This window comes from Neopsephotus bourkii, unplaced genomic scaffold, assembly GCF_033783945.1.
Source record: "Neopsephotus bourkii isolate Nb327-2 ecotype Australia unplaced genomic scaffold, CSIRO-AGI_Nbou_v1 NB_745, whole genome shotgun sequence".
Taxonomy (NCBI): Eukaryota; Metazoa; Chordata; class Aves; order Psittaciformes; family Psittacidae; genus Neopsephotus; species Neopsephotus bourkii.
The window spans coordinates 2,163,815-2,180,000 of NW_026901243.1; the positions used below are offsets into that span (position 1 = coordinate 2,163,815).

General features: G+C 40.6%; 1 long non-coding RNA gene across 1 annotated transcript in view; it reads right to left on the bottom strand.

Moving 5' to 3' along the window:
* Positions 1–15,115, bottom strand: part of LOC133212897 (uncharacterized) — a 30,285-nt gene extending 15,170 nt beyond the window's left edge. The window contains exons 1-2 of the long non-coding RNA XR_009725640.1: positions 14,931–15,115; positions 10,869–10,967 (exon numbers count right to left, since the gene is read on the bottom strand). This is a non-coding gene — a long non-coding RNA (uncharacterized LOC133212897). The remainder of the gene's footprint in view (positions 1–10,868; positions 10,968–14,930) is intronic.
* Positions 15,116–16,186: the final 1,071 nt, after the last annotated feature.

Consider the following 16,186-nt stretch of genomic DNA (forward strand, 5'->3'; position numbering starts at 1 on the left):
CATAGAGGCTTTGGTACAGGAAATTTGAGGAAAAATAAATAGACTGTTTATTTTTGCTTGCTTAGAGTAAGGGCTTGATTTTCTCAGCCAGCTTTCATTGAGCATTCCTATCCCTGACGATGGTTAATCAGGACCAGATCTCAATACGCTGTTCAGTCTGTACCAGTCTCAGTCCCTGAGCTGAATACAGGAGCTGGAGTCAAGTAGGTTGTTGCTGGCTGCAGAGCTCAGGTGAGTGTAATGCAAATAGCTCCAAGGCAGCTGTGCCAAAGCCAACAGCTGCCTCTGATCACCTTTTCCCACCTATGGGTCTTAGAAAAAAAATGTATTATTCATGAGCAGGAAAGTTGCCTTTCCTAGCTTTTGCTGAGACAGAGCACAGAAATGTCACTGTGAAAGTCTGCAGACAGAATTTTTTGTGAGTGGGTTTTATTTTCCACTCCTGAGTATGGTGTTGAAAACTTAGTAGCTGCTGAGTTGAAAAATGTGATTTGTCAGGAAACTTTCCATGAGTTCATGTTGGCATAGTAGCACAGAGACACTATCAAGTGTCCATGTGGCTTTCGTTGTGGAAATTTCAGCTAGGGTAATTACTGAGTAACCTATTTTATCAGCAGAGACCATTTGGGGAATCTAATGGCATATCACCTCCTTGTTCCTGGCAAATGTCCCTGTCTTAAAAAGACATTAAGTGATAAGAATCAGAGAGGAACATAAATCCTGCAAAGTAGAACAGCAGGGACTTCAGCTAGGCGGATGTGATCAGTACATGGAATCCAATTATCTTCAGACCTATTAGGCTTAATTTCAATAGGGTAAAACTGGAAAAGAGAATTTACAAGAGTAGAGATTCCATCAGAATACTGAAAAACATAGTAGGGGGTCCTCTTATCTGAGACAGAAACTGAGCCCAAGACATGCAAACAGAAAAAATTTTGTTGATGGAATGTACAGTATACATGGTGCAAGTACAAGAAAATAGTCTTAATTGCAATATTCCTGCAAGAAAAAGGTAGAATCTGGGTTATTATTAACTCACACCTGACATGTCTTTCAGTAAAGGTTATTTACAATTGCAAAACTACAGAGAGAACAGCACCAGCATAGGTTTTTTAAAGGTCTGGTATTTAAATTAGTCCAGTGGGAATCCGTTTCTTCCCATAACCTCAATTTAGAACTTGATCCATGTTCAAGTCACCTTCACAATGCAATGTTTCTTAGACAACAGGGTTTCATTAAGCTGAATTACAACTTTATTATTTTTAATTGTTTGTAAATCTGTTACTCAGAACTTGAGACAGAAAGAAAACTGAGGCGTGGAATGGGCATATGCTGCTCAAACTTGAGGAATATCTGTTTGCATTTGTACCTGCTGAGAAACAGATGCAACCAGCAACCCAAGACTTCAAACGACTGCAGAAAGACTCTTTCTAGGACCTGAATTCAAATGTTTTAAGTTAATTTAGGCAGCCCTGACACCATTACAATATAACCTAAGGTGATCATGAGAGAGAAAGCAAATAATTAAATATTTTTAAAAAATTCTACACTTTTTTAATTTACTAAGATAATATTATCAGGAAAGTAGTATAGAAAAAAAAAAAAAGGTTTTCGGTTTGTCATCCCATTTGACCAAGCTAAGAGCATTTTAAAAAAAGAGAGGTTATTTTCTCTTAAATGCATTTCATTGTATTTTGGGGTAGTTCTGCCTGTACTTTTCCTGTAAAGATACCACAATTCAAACACTCAAAGCATTTTGAATGCTTCTTTTTTTTTTTATATATTTATATAATAAACCAAAACCTGGAAAAAAAAAAACCACTTTTGAACAGAGAAAAGTCAGAGAAAAGAAATGACTGGAATGAGACATCAAAATAAAGTGTTGAATAAAATAGTGTTTCTTGCTCCATTGTTTGCTTTGGGGTGGTATCTGTCATTGATGTTTTTTTCTGTCAGCATTTATGGGTTACAACAAAAAGTCTTGAGATTTCCAAGACCTGGCTGTGTGTCTGCTCAAAGCTCTTCCCAGCCATGGTCCAGCTGCAGGCAACAGACTTCCCGGGCTGTCACTGTTTCTGTCCACTCTAACTAACCCTCTAACAACTACCCAGGAATGTTTTGTTGTTGTCCAGGACTGAGCAGTCTCTCATCCAGGAAAATTGGCCTGGCCCAGAGAGCTGCACAGAAATAAGCAATAACTGCTCGAGTCCAAGTTTAGAGAATCTTGGTTTATTAATTTCATTTTTATTTTACCTTTAGCAGTTTGCTCTTCACTGCCCATCTGTGTAAATTTCTGTAATGGTAAGGAATGGTTAGGGTCTGTCTCCTTTTTTTGCAGACCAGTTTTTTTCATTATTCATTTATTTTCTTTTTTTTTTTTTTTCTGCTATATGTAAGATATATGAAGATTGTCTTGTCTGGTCTCATCTAACGAGAGGCTGAACTTTTGGAGGACCTATTAACACAGATTTCCGTGGCCGGAGGTGAAGCGTATGTGAATTCCCTACTGTTTATTTAGCTTTTTTTGTTTGGTAAGGGGAGGAACAAATAAGCTATGAAATCTCCCAGACAATTTGAAGCAAGGATGTACATATACTGCAGACGCCATAAGGGTACCAGATTATGTCTGGTGTCTGGAGCAGAGCTGGTTCTCAGTCAAGAACAAACCCTTTGTGGAGCACACCAGGGCACTCCCATGGTAGTATGTACAGGGATCTTGACTCTTGGAGAGCAGCATTTACACTAGGCATAGTAGAGTGGCTTCCACACAAGACACAAAGGGGAGAACAGACACCAAAAGTCTGAAAGAGAACTAAGTAATAAGCAAAGGGTGATGCCAGACATATCTGTCTAAATACATTTCTGAAGACGTTGTGCTTTGTGAGAATTGTTGACATTTGAGTGGCAGTTACATCATATATCAGGGCAAACTCAGTTTTCAGAGGAGGGATGGCAGGGTTGAAGGACTGTTGTCAGAGATTCTGTCATACCTAACAGCCTAGGAGAGGAAATCTGGGGTTGATTTCCTGATCTGAATGAAACACAGTGGGAATAACAAAAATGATCCACAAGCTGATGGGCAGAGAATTAGCAAAAATAAACTGGAAAGACAAAGTGGATTTATGCTGTGTTGAAATAATCATGTAACCACAAGTCTCTTTATTTCCTAGGTACATGTTCAGAAGGATGGTGTGTGGAGGGGGGAGGGAGGCTTCATAATGGAGGGTGTGTGAATTGATGGTCATATTTACCATTTTTGAGACTTCAGAAAGAATCCTTGTCCATATGTACTGGAATGATGCATGTGTTTAAAACTTCGTGTTCTACCTAGAATAGCTGTGGAGATGGTGTTCTCACGGGGGAACGCATAATTGGTACATAAACTGAATAATCCTGAAAGATACAGCAAGGCCGTGGGAGGCCCGAGGAAGCTTAAGCAAGCAAGATAAGAAGAAGCTGTAATTCACCGAGTTAATGAGAACTGTGGACTGTTGGCAAGCTTTTGAGGTCAAGTTCTCACACCTGTGCTTAACCAATTATGTGTTAGTCGCTAAGGGTCTTCAAGACATGTATCCAATCATAATATGCCAAATCACTGCAAGTGCCTGTAAGAAATGGTATATAAGGAGTTAAAGCTTTGTAATAAATTGGCATTCACTGATCACATTGATCCGTGACTCCCGCGTCGACAAACAGCTCCAAGAATTACCCATAAGAAGATTTTGACTATCACAAGTAAAAATCACTATGGGAACAGAAAACATTTTTTCACAGTGATGTGTCCAGATATTGGAACTTTCTTGCAAGGTTTCAGAGCTTAACTGGACAATGCAATGGGCAAGCTGCCATACATAACTCCAAAATTGATCCTGTTCTGAGCAGCCAGTTCTGACATTTGGATATGTCTTCCAACATATTTTTTTCTATGATTTTTGCGTAATATCTTATTGGTTTTGCTCTTGGGTTTTGGGTTTTGGTGTTTGGTTTTTTGTTTGTTTGTTTGTTTTTCTCAAGGCTTTCTTGAAGAGTTTTTAAAACAGAAGAGGATTTTATTTATTTTTTTTTCCTAAGTAGCTGGTGATCTTTTCTGTGATTTGCATAAAAATACCAGAAGTTTCAAGGGATTTGGTTATGTATTTACTGGTGATCTTGAGACCTATGTGTAGCAGTTCATATCCTAACACTGCCTTATGCTGTTTAGCAGCCTTCCCTTAAGATAAGGGTTACCTCTGCACTTGCTGTTGGACACAGAAGATCTGAGTTAAGCTGTTGGCTTAGCCAATGGCTTTCAGATCTTTCCCTTTAATATCCTGGATAAATTACAGGAATTTTTCTAAGTAGATCCTAAAAATCACTCAGACTTCAGAAAATGCCATCTTCTATCCCTTCATCTGCAGCTAGAGACGATAATAATTTGCCATGTTGCAGGAGGAATTGTGAGGATTCATGCACCTGTGTTTGCATGTCATGCAGCTTGTAGTGATAAGTGGCTTTATAAGTCTGGATAATTCAATTAAATCTATTCCGTTTTGAGTGTAATGTTACATACTCCATAAACTCATCCATGTGGAGATGCCAGCATTTAAAAATACATGTTCACTTCAGAAATACATCCAGTATTAAAAGTTGCTTTAAAGCTTGCACAGAAATTCTGTACACACAGTATATGAAAGGAATTGACATCCTTTCTAACTTACATCAAGAGGTCACCTCTCAAAAGAAACAGAAATATCATTGGCATGGCACCAGAACTCACTCAGAAAAACTTAGTTCTCACTTAGCAGGCAGGCAGGAAAAGACGTGTTTGTTCATTAACAGCCCCTCTTCAAAGCAGAGGAAAACCTGGAACCCTGAGTTTTGAGAACAAGTCACTCCAGAACAAGCTCCCATCAGTGGAGGCTTTTAAATCACACATGGAGAAGGAGATAAACGTGATGCCATTTGCTGGTGTAGGCTGGGGTAGACCTTTGAAATACTGATTTCACCAAAGGGGGTGTATAAAGATATGATAGGAATTAAAACCTCCAAATGGGTCCAAACAGTCAGCTTGAAAGATCTGCTTCATTCTGACCATGTTTGTCTGGTGGCACATTGTCAACAGTGCTGTCCAAACTGTGACTGATGGCAAGCAGCAGAAAGGCATTTTGTTCCACCTAAAGCCATGACAATGAGAGCAGCTAAAAGGCATCAGTGATTGGAACCCAGTGACTGTCAGGTCGATTGTGCTGTGACTGTTTGGGAAGGGTTCAGCCAAGCTGACAAAGGTTTTCCTGACCAGCACAGGACAGTGAGAGTTGTTGCAGTCCCCAACTGCTCTGGAAACCTGCAGATCCTGCAGCTTTGGCTTGCAGCCACAGTGACACTTGGGTCCTCAAGCAGAAAGGCCTCAACACATACAAACTAATCATATTAAGGACCTTTACAGAAATGTCAGAATTTACATGGAACTGTGGCAGGAGTACAGACAACTGATTAACAGCAAGGCCAAAGTCAGTCAAGGAAACTCAATGTCATTGTTGCTGTTTAACCTGGGAAACAAGCCTCTAATCTTGATGCTGGAGTGAGATGGCAGCTGTAACTGGTAGAGTAAAACAAACCACTGCAGCAACATTTGCAGAAGGTCTGGTCCTGCTCAGTGACTCCTGGGAAGGAAGGAGTAGGAACACCTGGATCATGGAGTCATTCTTGCTGAGCAGAAGAGCCAGATTAAGTAGTGCTATGGGTTTCAGTTCAAAACTGTTTTACCAGTCATGCTCATTCAACAGATGTGAGGCCAGGCCTGGGAAGTATGCACTGGAAATCTGTGGTCATTCCAGCTGAGGTGGTCTGCCAATAAAAATGGGTCCTTTTACTAGAACACCAATGCCAGATGCAGCTGAAACTTGGCTGATCAAAAAGAGAAGATCATGCTAATGTACATTAAAACTTATGTATAAGTTCTTTCTGTTTAACATATTCTCTGTGCCAAGCAGAAAAGTCAGACTTGAAGTAAACCTAACACTGCATCAAGGATGCCAGCATTCAGAAGGTTGTTAAGGAATGTCTCTTTTCTTCCTTTCACATGCAGCAGTTCACTAAACACCAGTACTAGAGATGGAGTGTGGGGTGTGATGAGATTCATTAGCTTCATCCCCATCTGTAGCCTTGCTGTTAGCACAGGATCACCCCCTTCAGCAGCATCACAGTCTGCCAGATATCTTTGATGAAGGAGTATGAAATGAACTTGAAATACTGTAATACTGTGGCTTGCAGAAAAAAAAAAATAGAAAAAATTAGGGAAGATATCACTGAAATTGAGACATGGAGATATAGGAGTCAAACTCATCTCAGCACTGGCAATGGAGATAACAAAGAGCAACAACCACAGGCTGCATCTTGAGCATTCTGGGCTGGATACTGAGTATGACATTTCCATTATCAGGGAAGGGTAGCAGTAGAATAGGTTGCCCAGAGAAGTTGTCAGATATCCACCCTTGACTCATCACCCAAGACTCGTTTAGATCAAATCACATCTGAGTTGATCTAGTGTTTGTTAATAGTCCTGCTTCAAGCACAAGGTTAGACTGGAGGCAGTGGAGGCTTCTTGAAACCAAGGAGAGACTTAAGGCAACAGATGATCATGAAACGTTATAATTTTCTCTGACCATAGTTATGTCTTCACTCTACAATTATAAAATCAGAGAATCATAAATCAGAGAATGGTGTGGGTTGGAAGGGACGTTAAAGCTCATCCAGTTCCAACCCCCTGCCACAGGCAGGGACACCTTGTACTAGACCAGGTTGCTCAAAGCCCCATCCAACCTGGTCTTGAACACTGCCAGGGATGGGGCAGCCACAGCTTCTCTGGGCAACCTGTGCCTGTGCCTAACCACCCTCACAGGAAAGAACTTCTTCCTAAAATCTAATCTAAATCTCCTGTCAGTTTAAATCTATCCCCTATCACTATCTGCCCTTGTAAAAAGTCCTTCTCCAGCTTTCTTGTAGTCCAGTTTAGGTATTAGAAGGCTGCTCTATATTCTCCCCAGAGCCTTCTCTTCTCCAGGCTTAACAAACCCAGCTCTTTCAGCCTGTCTCCATAGGAGAGGTTCTGCAGACCTCAAAGCATCTCTGTGTCCTCCTCTCAACTTGTCCCAACAGCTCCACTCCCTTCTTATGTTGGGGGCCCATAGCTGGATGCAGAACTGCAGGTGGGGCAGAGAAGATGTGGAGAATGCCCTCCCTCGTCCTGCTGGTCATGCTGCTGGTGATGCAGCCCAGGAGCACACACTTCTGTGTCATCAACCAACACCCTCAAGTCCTTCTTCTGACACTAAGATAACAGCCCACATAGCTGTTGCTATGACTATTTTTTTATCTTCAGTACACATTAACATATCTCCTTAGTCATTAATTATTGGGGAGGGATGTTATTTTTGCTGGAGAAAGGCTATATGTGTTCTTCAGTTGGTGTGATTTTGGACAAGAAAAATCAGCTGCAAATGTGTTCATTTATCTTGCTGGCTACCACTTCTGTTGTCTTTCCCTCCACACAGCTTGTATAGAGGTGTGAGTCTTGTTGAAGAGAATACATAACACATCATCTTTGTTCATATTCCTTTCTGATAACTACCCTAAAGCCTAAAAAATGCTTTCAAGTTTCCAAGGCCTAATATGTTATCAAAACTGGTGAGTCGTTTGTGCATTTGTTCTTACCCCAGGGCAAACAGCAGGCAATAAATAAATTATTACAGATTCCCTCCATTGACAGCTGTCCACCTTAATAAATTACTTCCTACTTTCTATGGGCTCTAAGCATGCACCATTACCATACAGCTAAAACGGGCAAGGTTGCAGATATCTACAGATAAGCACATTACCTGGTGCTTTATTTGTCAAGGCAAAGAAATAGGAAATTTTAGGGCACAAGTCACCTTTTATGTTTTAAAAGTCTGGTTAGGGTAAGATGACAAACACCCAGAAAGTACCTATTCCTTCCCATTATCTACACAGAGAATATAGGCAAAAGCTCAAATGTGGCACTGTGGCCATCCTTTGGTATCTGGCCTTGTGAATCCCACTCACTGTCACTTTTTAAGTCAGCTCTATTGTGTGTCTGACATCTAAGCCTGGGAAGAAAGAGGAGAAAAATAAGTAGCACATCTACTGTACACTGCTTGTGCTGAAAGTTAGTACCCCAGCAAGGGCTGGGTAGACAGTCTGAATGGTTTAATTATCAAGTCACCATTCCAAGTTTGATTTATGGTATAATCAACAAATATTTCAGGGTGCTGAGTTGATACAACATAACATTCTGATTGAATGGCACTGTGCAGTACTCATAGGACACATCTCACAAATGAAGAACAAGTTAAATGTCAGAAAGAATTGTCCGTTAGTAAAGAATCGCTATTATTTATAGGGTATTTGTAGAGTTTTTCAGGAATTCATGTTGGTCCTGATGCTGAGGAATATTTCCTGCTTTTTTTCTGGGTATAGATAAATCAATGTCAGACAATAAAGAAAGATGAAGACAAGACAACAGTGCCCAGACTTGTCCTTTTGATGCGTCTTACAGAAAATCATCTTCTTTTCCATCCCCAAGCTTGCACTCTAGAACCAAATCTCAGGCACATAGGCTGTGTACCACAGCTCTATCCATCTGAGATGGAGACATGGAGAGGATATTTGGCTCAGCTCCCTCAGCCTTTCAGAAGTGTATCCCATGAATGCAGTCCAAGCAAAGAACAACCCTTTCTAGTGGAGCATGGAGTGCAGGCTGTCTTCCCGGATGGGAACAGCCAGTACCTGGTCTAGTAGTCCTGGTTTCTTGCAGGGTTTAACAAGAAACAATTTCATGGGCAGAAAATGTATTTTTGGCTTTCTTCTCCAGTCTTCTGCTCCAGTAAAGGTCATTGTCAATTCAGTATCCCATTAAACTGTTTCTTTGGTAATAAATGTTGACAGTTACATTTTAACACCCAAGATACATTGTCTTCTCTCCAGCATCTAGTTGAGGGACCCTCTTCGTTAGGTCATTCTATTGCCTGCTGTCCACAAACCTTGGAAAAAGATGAGATTTATGTCAGTTCCTGTGCCTGCCCTAGTACCATTAGCAAACTGAAATCTTCAAAAGGATCTTGCTGATCATTCTGCCAGTGAGCAGAGAAATCTCTCAATGCCTTCTAGCAGGCAACGGGTTTGTTTTCAGTCCACATCTAGTTATTTTTGCCAAGTGGAGCTGATTTAAATATTGGTCATAATGACAGTTGTGTACATAGGGAAAATTAAGCTGTGGTGAGCCCTTGTTTGAAGCATGGAGTGCCTGGGAGTGGCAAACCTAGCTTTCACTGAAGTCTGTGGCAAGTTTTCCTTGCGAGATAAATTGGAATTTGATTGACTTTAACCTGAACAATCTGAGTTACTGACCTGAAATATTTCCTGTAGTGTGTCTCTTAGGGAAGATGCCAGGTAATAAATTATTTCTTGCTTCTGCAACTAGCCCCTACAAGAAAGTGGTGAAGTAATGCATTATAGCTGTGAAAAAGGAGGGGCTAATTGGGCAGTCCAATGTCAAAGAGAAAGATTAAATCATTTGCTGTGCTTGTGGGAACAAAACAATTTAGGTTAGTAGTCAAGCGTATTTGCAGAGAGTATATTTGAAATTTGTAAACAGAATTATTCCCTGAGGAAATGCAGTTCTCATAGCTCTGCTCCTTATGCGAGGAACCAAAATGCACAGCAGCCACACAACATATCCTGAAGTTTGAATCCCCATGCTCAATCCTATGTAATAAATGCTTGTAAAGAAAGTACAGACCAAGAATCACTCACAGATGTGATTTGACATAAATACTCTTCCTCTGGACTGTTGCAAAATGCAAACATGGTAGGAATATCAGGATAAGAAAAGGCTTACTTAAAACCAGGAGCAAATATTTGCTGAACATCTCTTGAATATTCATAGTTTAAACAACTGAAAAGAAAAAGGATTCATGATCAGTCTGTTTTGCTGTTCAAAGATTCTTCGTGTTAACAAATCTACTGTGTCTATCTAATGTATCTATCTACAGCCCATGGTAGGGGTTGGAACTAGATGATCTTTAAGGTCCCTTCCAACTCAAACCATTCTATAATTCATTCTATGTTTTCTGGTATGGCTTAAAATAGCTTGATGTACATTAAAGACAGTCACATCCATAGCTGTGTGCACCCCGAAATAAAACAGTTCTAACCTTTGGCTAATGCATCATTCCTACAAGGGAATAAAGGTTTTCTCAGCATAGCAGTCTCAACTTTTTCACTATTCCTGCAGCACTTCACAATTTAGGCTTGTCAACTATTGATACTCAGGCAGAAAGATACTACTGTTGTGGGTGGGTGTGGAATTTGAACCAGCTGTCTCCCACACCCACTTTTTAAGATGATGAACAGGGAAGAAAACAACCCTGAGAGGGATGGAGAACCTACAGAACTGTACAATCACTCCTGCTCAGGGTGAGTTGGAGCATGTGAGGCAGACTCTATCTGCAGCTCTGCACCTGGCGAATGAGTACACAGGGTACTGAGCTGCATTGGTATGGGGGCCTCATTGTAAGCCTTGTTTTCAGATGTCAGTACTGGGTTATGGAAGATAATTATAAGTTTTCTTATCTTCGAGCACTGACAGAAACACTGCAATTTGATAAACATAAGATCCCCCAGATTTAAACACCAGATTATATCCTTTCAAATTATAGGACACTGGGTGCTCACACAGTAGTTAGATGACCAGGAACTGTAAATTCTCTTTGATTAGATTTTTTTCATATGACCTCTTGTGTATGTTTGTTATGGCTGAGTAAATACTTTTGGGTTCTTTGGTAGATCCCAGTACCCTGGTATAACACCACATACCTCTGCACTAGTGCCATCCCAGATACCGTCACCCTCCTAAATACATATTACTGTCTTCATCCTGGATATCATGGTGTCACAGAAGCTTTGTTAACCTGTCAATAGAAAGTTCAGTGAGTAGACAGTGATGGATTGTGTATGTAAATTACCTCTTGACTGCAGGAAACAAGCAATTTATGATACATTTACATATCTATTTGCAGAACTCTGGTTTGTGCTGCAGCTTTGATAATGCTTACATGTGGGACCAAATCTTACCAGAACCCTTCTCATTTGTTAACTAACTCCAGCAAATAAATTAGATTGAGAAAGGACCTACAGAAGAGACTGCAATGATAAGGCTAATGGGATCCTAAGAAGGTTTGATCAAGAAATTCCTAGCAATTCCCTCCCTCACCCCTCCCCTTGCAAAGCTGTCAGCTTTTAATGGAAATGAGTATAGCGTTTCAACAGAGATGTCATGTCTGGTCAAGGAAGGGTATGACTAAAGGAGCAGTAGTTCACTGTTTATTCCAGAAGCTTTGCGACTGCAATTCAGATCTGTCTCCTAACAAATTTAGACCAAAGACTTGCACTCAGACTCCTGCATTACTGTGAGGTACTGATGCCGAGTGTGAGATTTAGTCTTTAGTGAGTCAGTACCACTTAAGAGCTCTTTAATATAAATTTTTTTCTCCAATCCATTCGCTGTCCTCTAGACACTCTCTGCTTCAGCTTCCTGTTTATTTTCAACCACCCAGTTTTCATGTTAGCTGAATACAATAATAAAACAATTATCAGAAATAAACGAACAGCTTTACTGTTGCCCAGGAGAGAGCATTGTGTGGGGATGTGTGTGCCTGAACAGGCTTGTAATACTAGAGAAATGACAAGTCTTCTCCCAGTCAGTCACAGTTCTTAAAGATATGAAGACTCAATACACAGAAAACAACATCCTAGTTACATACACAGATTTCCACTATAAGAAAGCTCTCTGGAAGGAAGCAGAATCAGACTGCCACAGGCAGTTGCATATGAACTAGCTGCCTTTGTCAACATTATCACTCTAGGACCCTGTCAGTACCCAAGGGGGAAATTTGTCAGGAGATATGCTGCAATAATACTGCATGAATAATGGTCAGGTTTCATTACCAGTCACTCTGGCGGGTCCAGCAAGGCCAAGAATTGTCAGCCCTGTAAACTGAATAGCATTCCTGCCTTTATGAATGTGAGGAAAACTACATCAGGAGGGAACCTGCACCTGCTCATGGGAGCTGTGCAGTAAGCAAGCATCTACCCTTCACAAAAGCTTGTGGGGCAGGAGAAGGGTTTACTACACCAGAACAAAGTCCCATGTCTGTTGTCAAGAGCTTGCAGCCACTGCTATTTCAAATCCTTCACCCAGAACAGCTCAGCACTCATGGAGTTCCTTTCAGTCGTTGCTAGTTATCCTATGGATGCTACGGCAAGTGTGGAGGCCATCACTAAAACATCACTCTACTCACAATCTCTGGGGTCTTTGTAACCCAGTACTGTAGTGGAGAGAGGAATTACCCACAGCTGCCAGAACAGGCATATATTTTCCCCCTGCTGATGTCCATAGCAGTGTTACTAACTGTAAGAAGGGTTGGAACAGTTTATTTTCAATGAATATTGCAAAACAATCCTGACAAAAGAAGCTCCACATGATTAGTGTTAGCCAAGTAAACGCAGCTGACACCTTACACAAGAACTGACATAGAACATTACAGAATGAAACCTCCTCCCAGTTTGCCAGGCTCCAGTAGCTTGGAGGACAAAACAACTGCTTGCTCTTCAATTAAGTCTAGTTCTTAGGAGCATAAAGGCTCATTGCCCAGAAGAGACCATTTGCTGCTAATTGCTCCTTTCAGATTTGTAAACATGGTTCTTCACAGTACAAAGATAACTCATCTGAAGAGTTGCACTCTTTCAAGGAGGACATAGAAACCTACCACAACCTGTTCAAACAAGCTGATTCTTCAATGTCACATATTGCATTCTGGCAATGAAAAGCCTGCGAGCAGGCTAGAGAGCATGGGTTACTTCCTAAAGTGTTTTGATAACAATTTCAGGGAGGGGGGAGAGGGAGGAAGGGAAAGGAATAACTGTTCGACCAGGGCAATTTACAAACAGAAAAGGAGAATAAATTACTCATTTAAGGGTATTTGTTCATTCTTGGTGTATGTGTTATAATTCCCTTTGTGTTCTCTTTCCCTGAATTGCCCTGATTGGTATGGTTGACCTTCTTTGTCTTTTTAAACAAGGCATTCACTTTGTTTCTATTTTTATTGAACTATATAATCTCTTTATGGACTTGGTGACATTAATATCCTCAGGGGACTGTCTCGATTCCAAGTTGGTGAGCTGTTTTTCTTTCCTTTTCCCATCTATGCACAGCAATGGCATTACTACTGGCAATTAATTCAATAATCCACTGGATTGAGGAGCACCTTTCCAAGAATATTCATGAAGTGTCTTGTGAAAACATCAGGCTTGATTAGATTTTTAAACTGATCATTCCAAAATGACAGTAAGATTTGCGGTTTAACAAGTATAAATAAATATGCAGACTTAATCTGGTTTAATCTAGAGCCAAAGGATTTTTATGAAATTGTGAGAGAAACTAGAGAGATATCACATGGGTTATAGTGCATAGAATTTGGAAGATTATTTAGTTACAAAGATCAGTCTACTGAAACACAGCAAAATTTAGTGACAACAGGATAGATGCAAGGTTGGGACAAGTGCAGGGACATCGAGATTGTTCAAACTTTCCACAGCGGGAAGTACCAGTTGCTGACCAGTAGAAAACGCTAAAAGAATGTAGGAGTAAATACATCAGAAACTTTTGATTTAAGCACTTGGGTTCAGAACATAGAGGATCCCTGGGGACAGATGTCTGAATCTACTATGGCAAGGGAAGGCAGAGGAGTATTTTGTTGGATTGTTTCTAGGATTTGCATTTAGTTGAGGGGAAAAAAAATCCATTGACTTCAAGGTCCCTCAAGATTTCCACCCAAAGCACTGCACAGTGGTTTGCTTGTAAGGTAATTTAAGCAACATCTGGGGCAGAGCTGCAAGCCTGAACCATCCTGACAGTTCCCTGTTTTGCTCCATTTTCTGAGAGAACTCATCACTTGTCTCTGGGCTCTTTCCTGATGTTCAGATGAAAACATCCTGGCTTTACTCCTGGTGAAGCCAATGCAAAAGTCTGACCTTAAGTGCTGCATCCTTATCTGCTTTATTTTCTCCTACACTGAGAAATTAATGCATGCCAGGAACAGTTTCTGGAGTATAATGTTCTCTCCTGTCAATGGACAATTTTCTGCTGGGCACAGCTGAGGCCTAAGCCAACCAGCATCTCCTGGACAGGTCAGGAATTAACAGGTCTGCATCTGTTTCCAACAGGCTTTTTGGTTATTGGCCCCTTGTTTAACACAATACACATGGAATGACCTAAGCTGGTTGTTCCCCACGGCCAGGGAATGCATTTAACTTACGGGTACAAATGCCTGCTTAGACTCCATTGTACTAATGCAATGCAGTTTTGAAACCATGACCACAGGTACCCCAAAACAAAAGGCATCAGATAAGTGGTAGAGAGCTGCCTGCTTACCTGCTATATCACACACAACTAACCAAAAACATTGTTTAGCACTCCCTGGAGGTCATTGCACACAACCATTGATTTAAACTATGATAATGTGTTAGACAAACTGCTTTTGAGCACCTGCATGATTACAGGAGTCATGTATATTTAATCCTTCTCTTTTCCCCAAGTTTTCTGCCCAAGTGACCTCTGCTGCTTAGTTTTATTTTATGCTACTTCACCACAGTGGTGAAACACCCCCTGGTTAAAATCAACAGGAATGGTAAAATCTGAATTTGACTTGTATTGGAAAGGAATTGTGATGCCTGGTTCTGCTGTTGCACAGACCAGTTTATTACCTTCAGCTTCCCCTCCTTAGGATTTATCTTGAGTTACTCTCAGGCAAAGGAGGACAAAATTAGGCTCTTTAAAGCAGTCTTTCTAAAAATAAATTGACCAAAGCACTCACCATGAGGGTCCTGCAGCTGCTGGGATTTCAGTGAAGAATTTGAAAGTCTGGCTCCACCTTCAGGGTCAAAAGCCTCATGCTGACACAATAGGGAAATGCAACGTTAAGTGAGTATCCTATGGCAGGAACAGGCAGGCAGTGTTCCCAAACACACACTGCTATTTTTAAAGGAGTTGTCTTATGAAGCATATGACTTAGTGCTGCTGTTTTAAATAGGAAGTATGCATGCATGTTCTATTAGCTGGGTAAGCAGAGAGACTGCCTTACTGTATTTGTGAACGTTTCAAATGGAGAGACGGTGCAGTGGACAAGAGTACATCAGGCTAGAAAAGGCTGTGGGGCTAGAATAGCAGCATTAAGTTAATGCATGAATATCCTGATGGAAAAATGCTCCTAAGTCTCCTTAAATTTTCATGGCTATTATATTTCCATTACAAACTCCAAAAACCTGATCAAATAAGCTTTCCAGCTCTCCTTGGCTGGCACACTATAGAAGGCTGTCAATGATTTGTTACATAAATTCTTTGATAATTCTGTGCTACCTACCAATATGGAAGAGCACATTAATTTCATGCCCCTCCAAAATTCAGTGCTTCCAACTCACACCTTTCACTTAAGTTCCTATATCCTATATATCCTGTAAATATCCTATAAGTTCATACTTCACTTATTTCTCCAGCTTCTGCAGTGGAGCCATTGGAAAGGAACTTCATAAAGAAAACCCAGTGAGCCCTCCAGATTTTTTCTGCCCTGACTAATTATGAAGAGTCCTGAATACTTGATGCAAAGGAACCAGATAATCCCTGTGAATATAGGAAAAGACTTGTAAATAAGTATATATCTTCATAACCTCCCTTTTGGAGGACTTCTTATGATTTCTAAAAATTTATCATTAGCAACACCAATTTTAAAAATCACTTCTGATCTGAATGCTCACCAGAAACTGCACAGAAGCAAGTCAGATGGGAGTGTGCTAAAGCACAGTGATGGTTTAGATTGCTGTTTCTGACAGTAACAGTTCTTGGATAACTTTCCTTCAGCTCTTAGTAATTACAGGCAAGGTTAGCTAATCCGAATAATTAAGGTTTGGCAATGGGGTTTGTTTGTTTAAAAAAAGGTCTTCCCAAGGCTCTTCAGCAATGAATGTAAACCCTGATTTATGATGCACAGTGGAAGAAGAAGGAAAAAACCCAGCTTATCTTTTCTTTTCTTGGAGCTGATTCGTTACCTGCTGGGTATTTAGTAACTTTCACTGT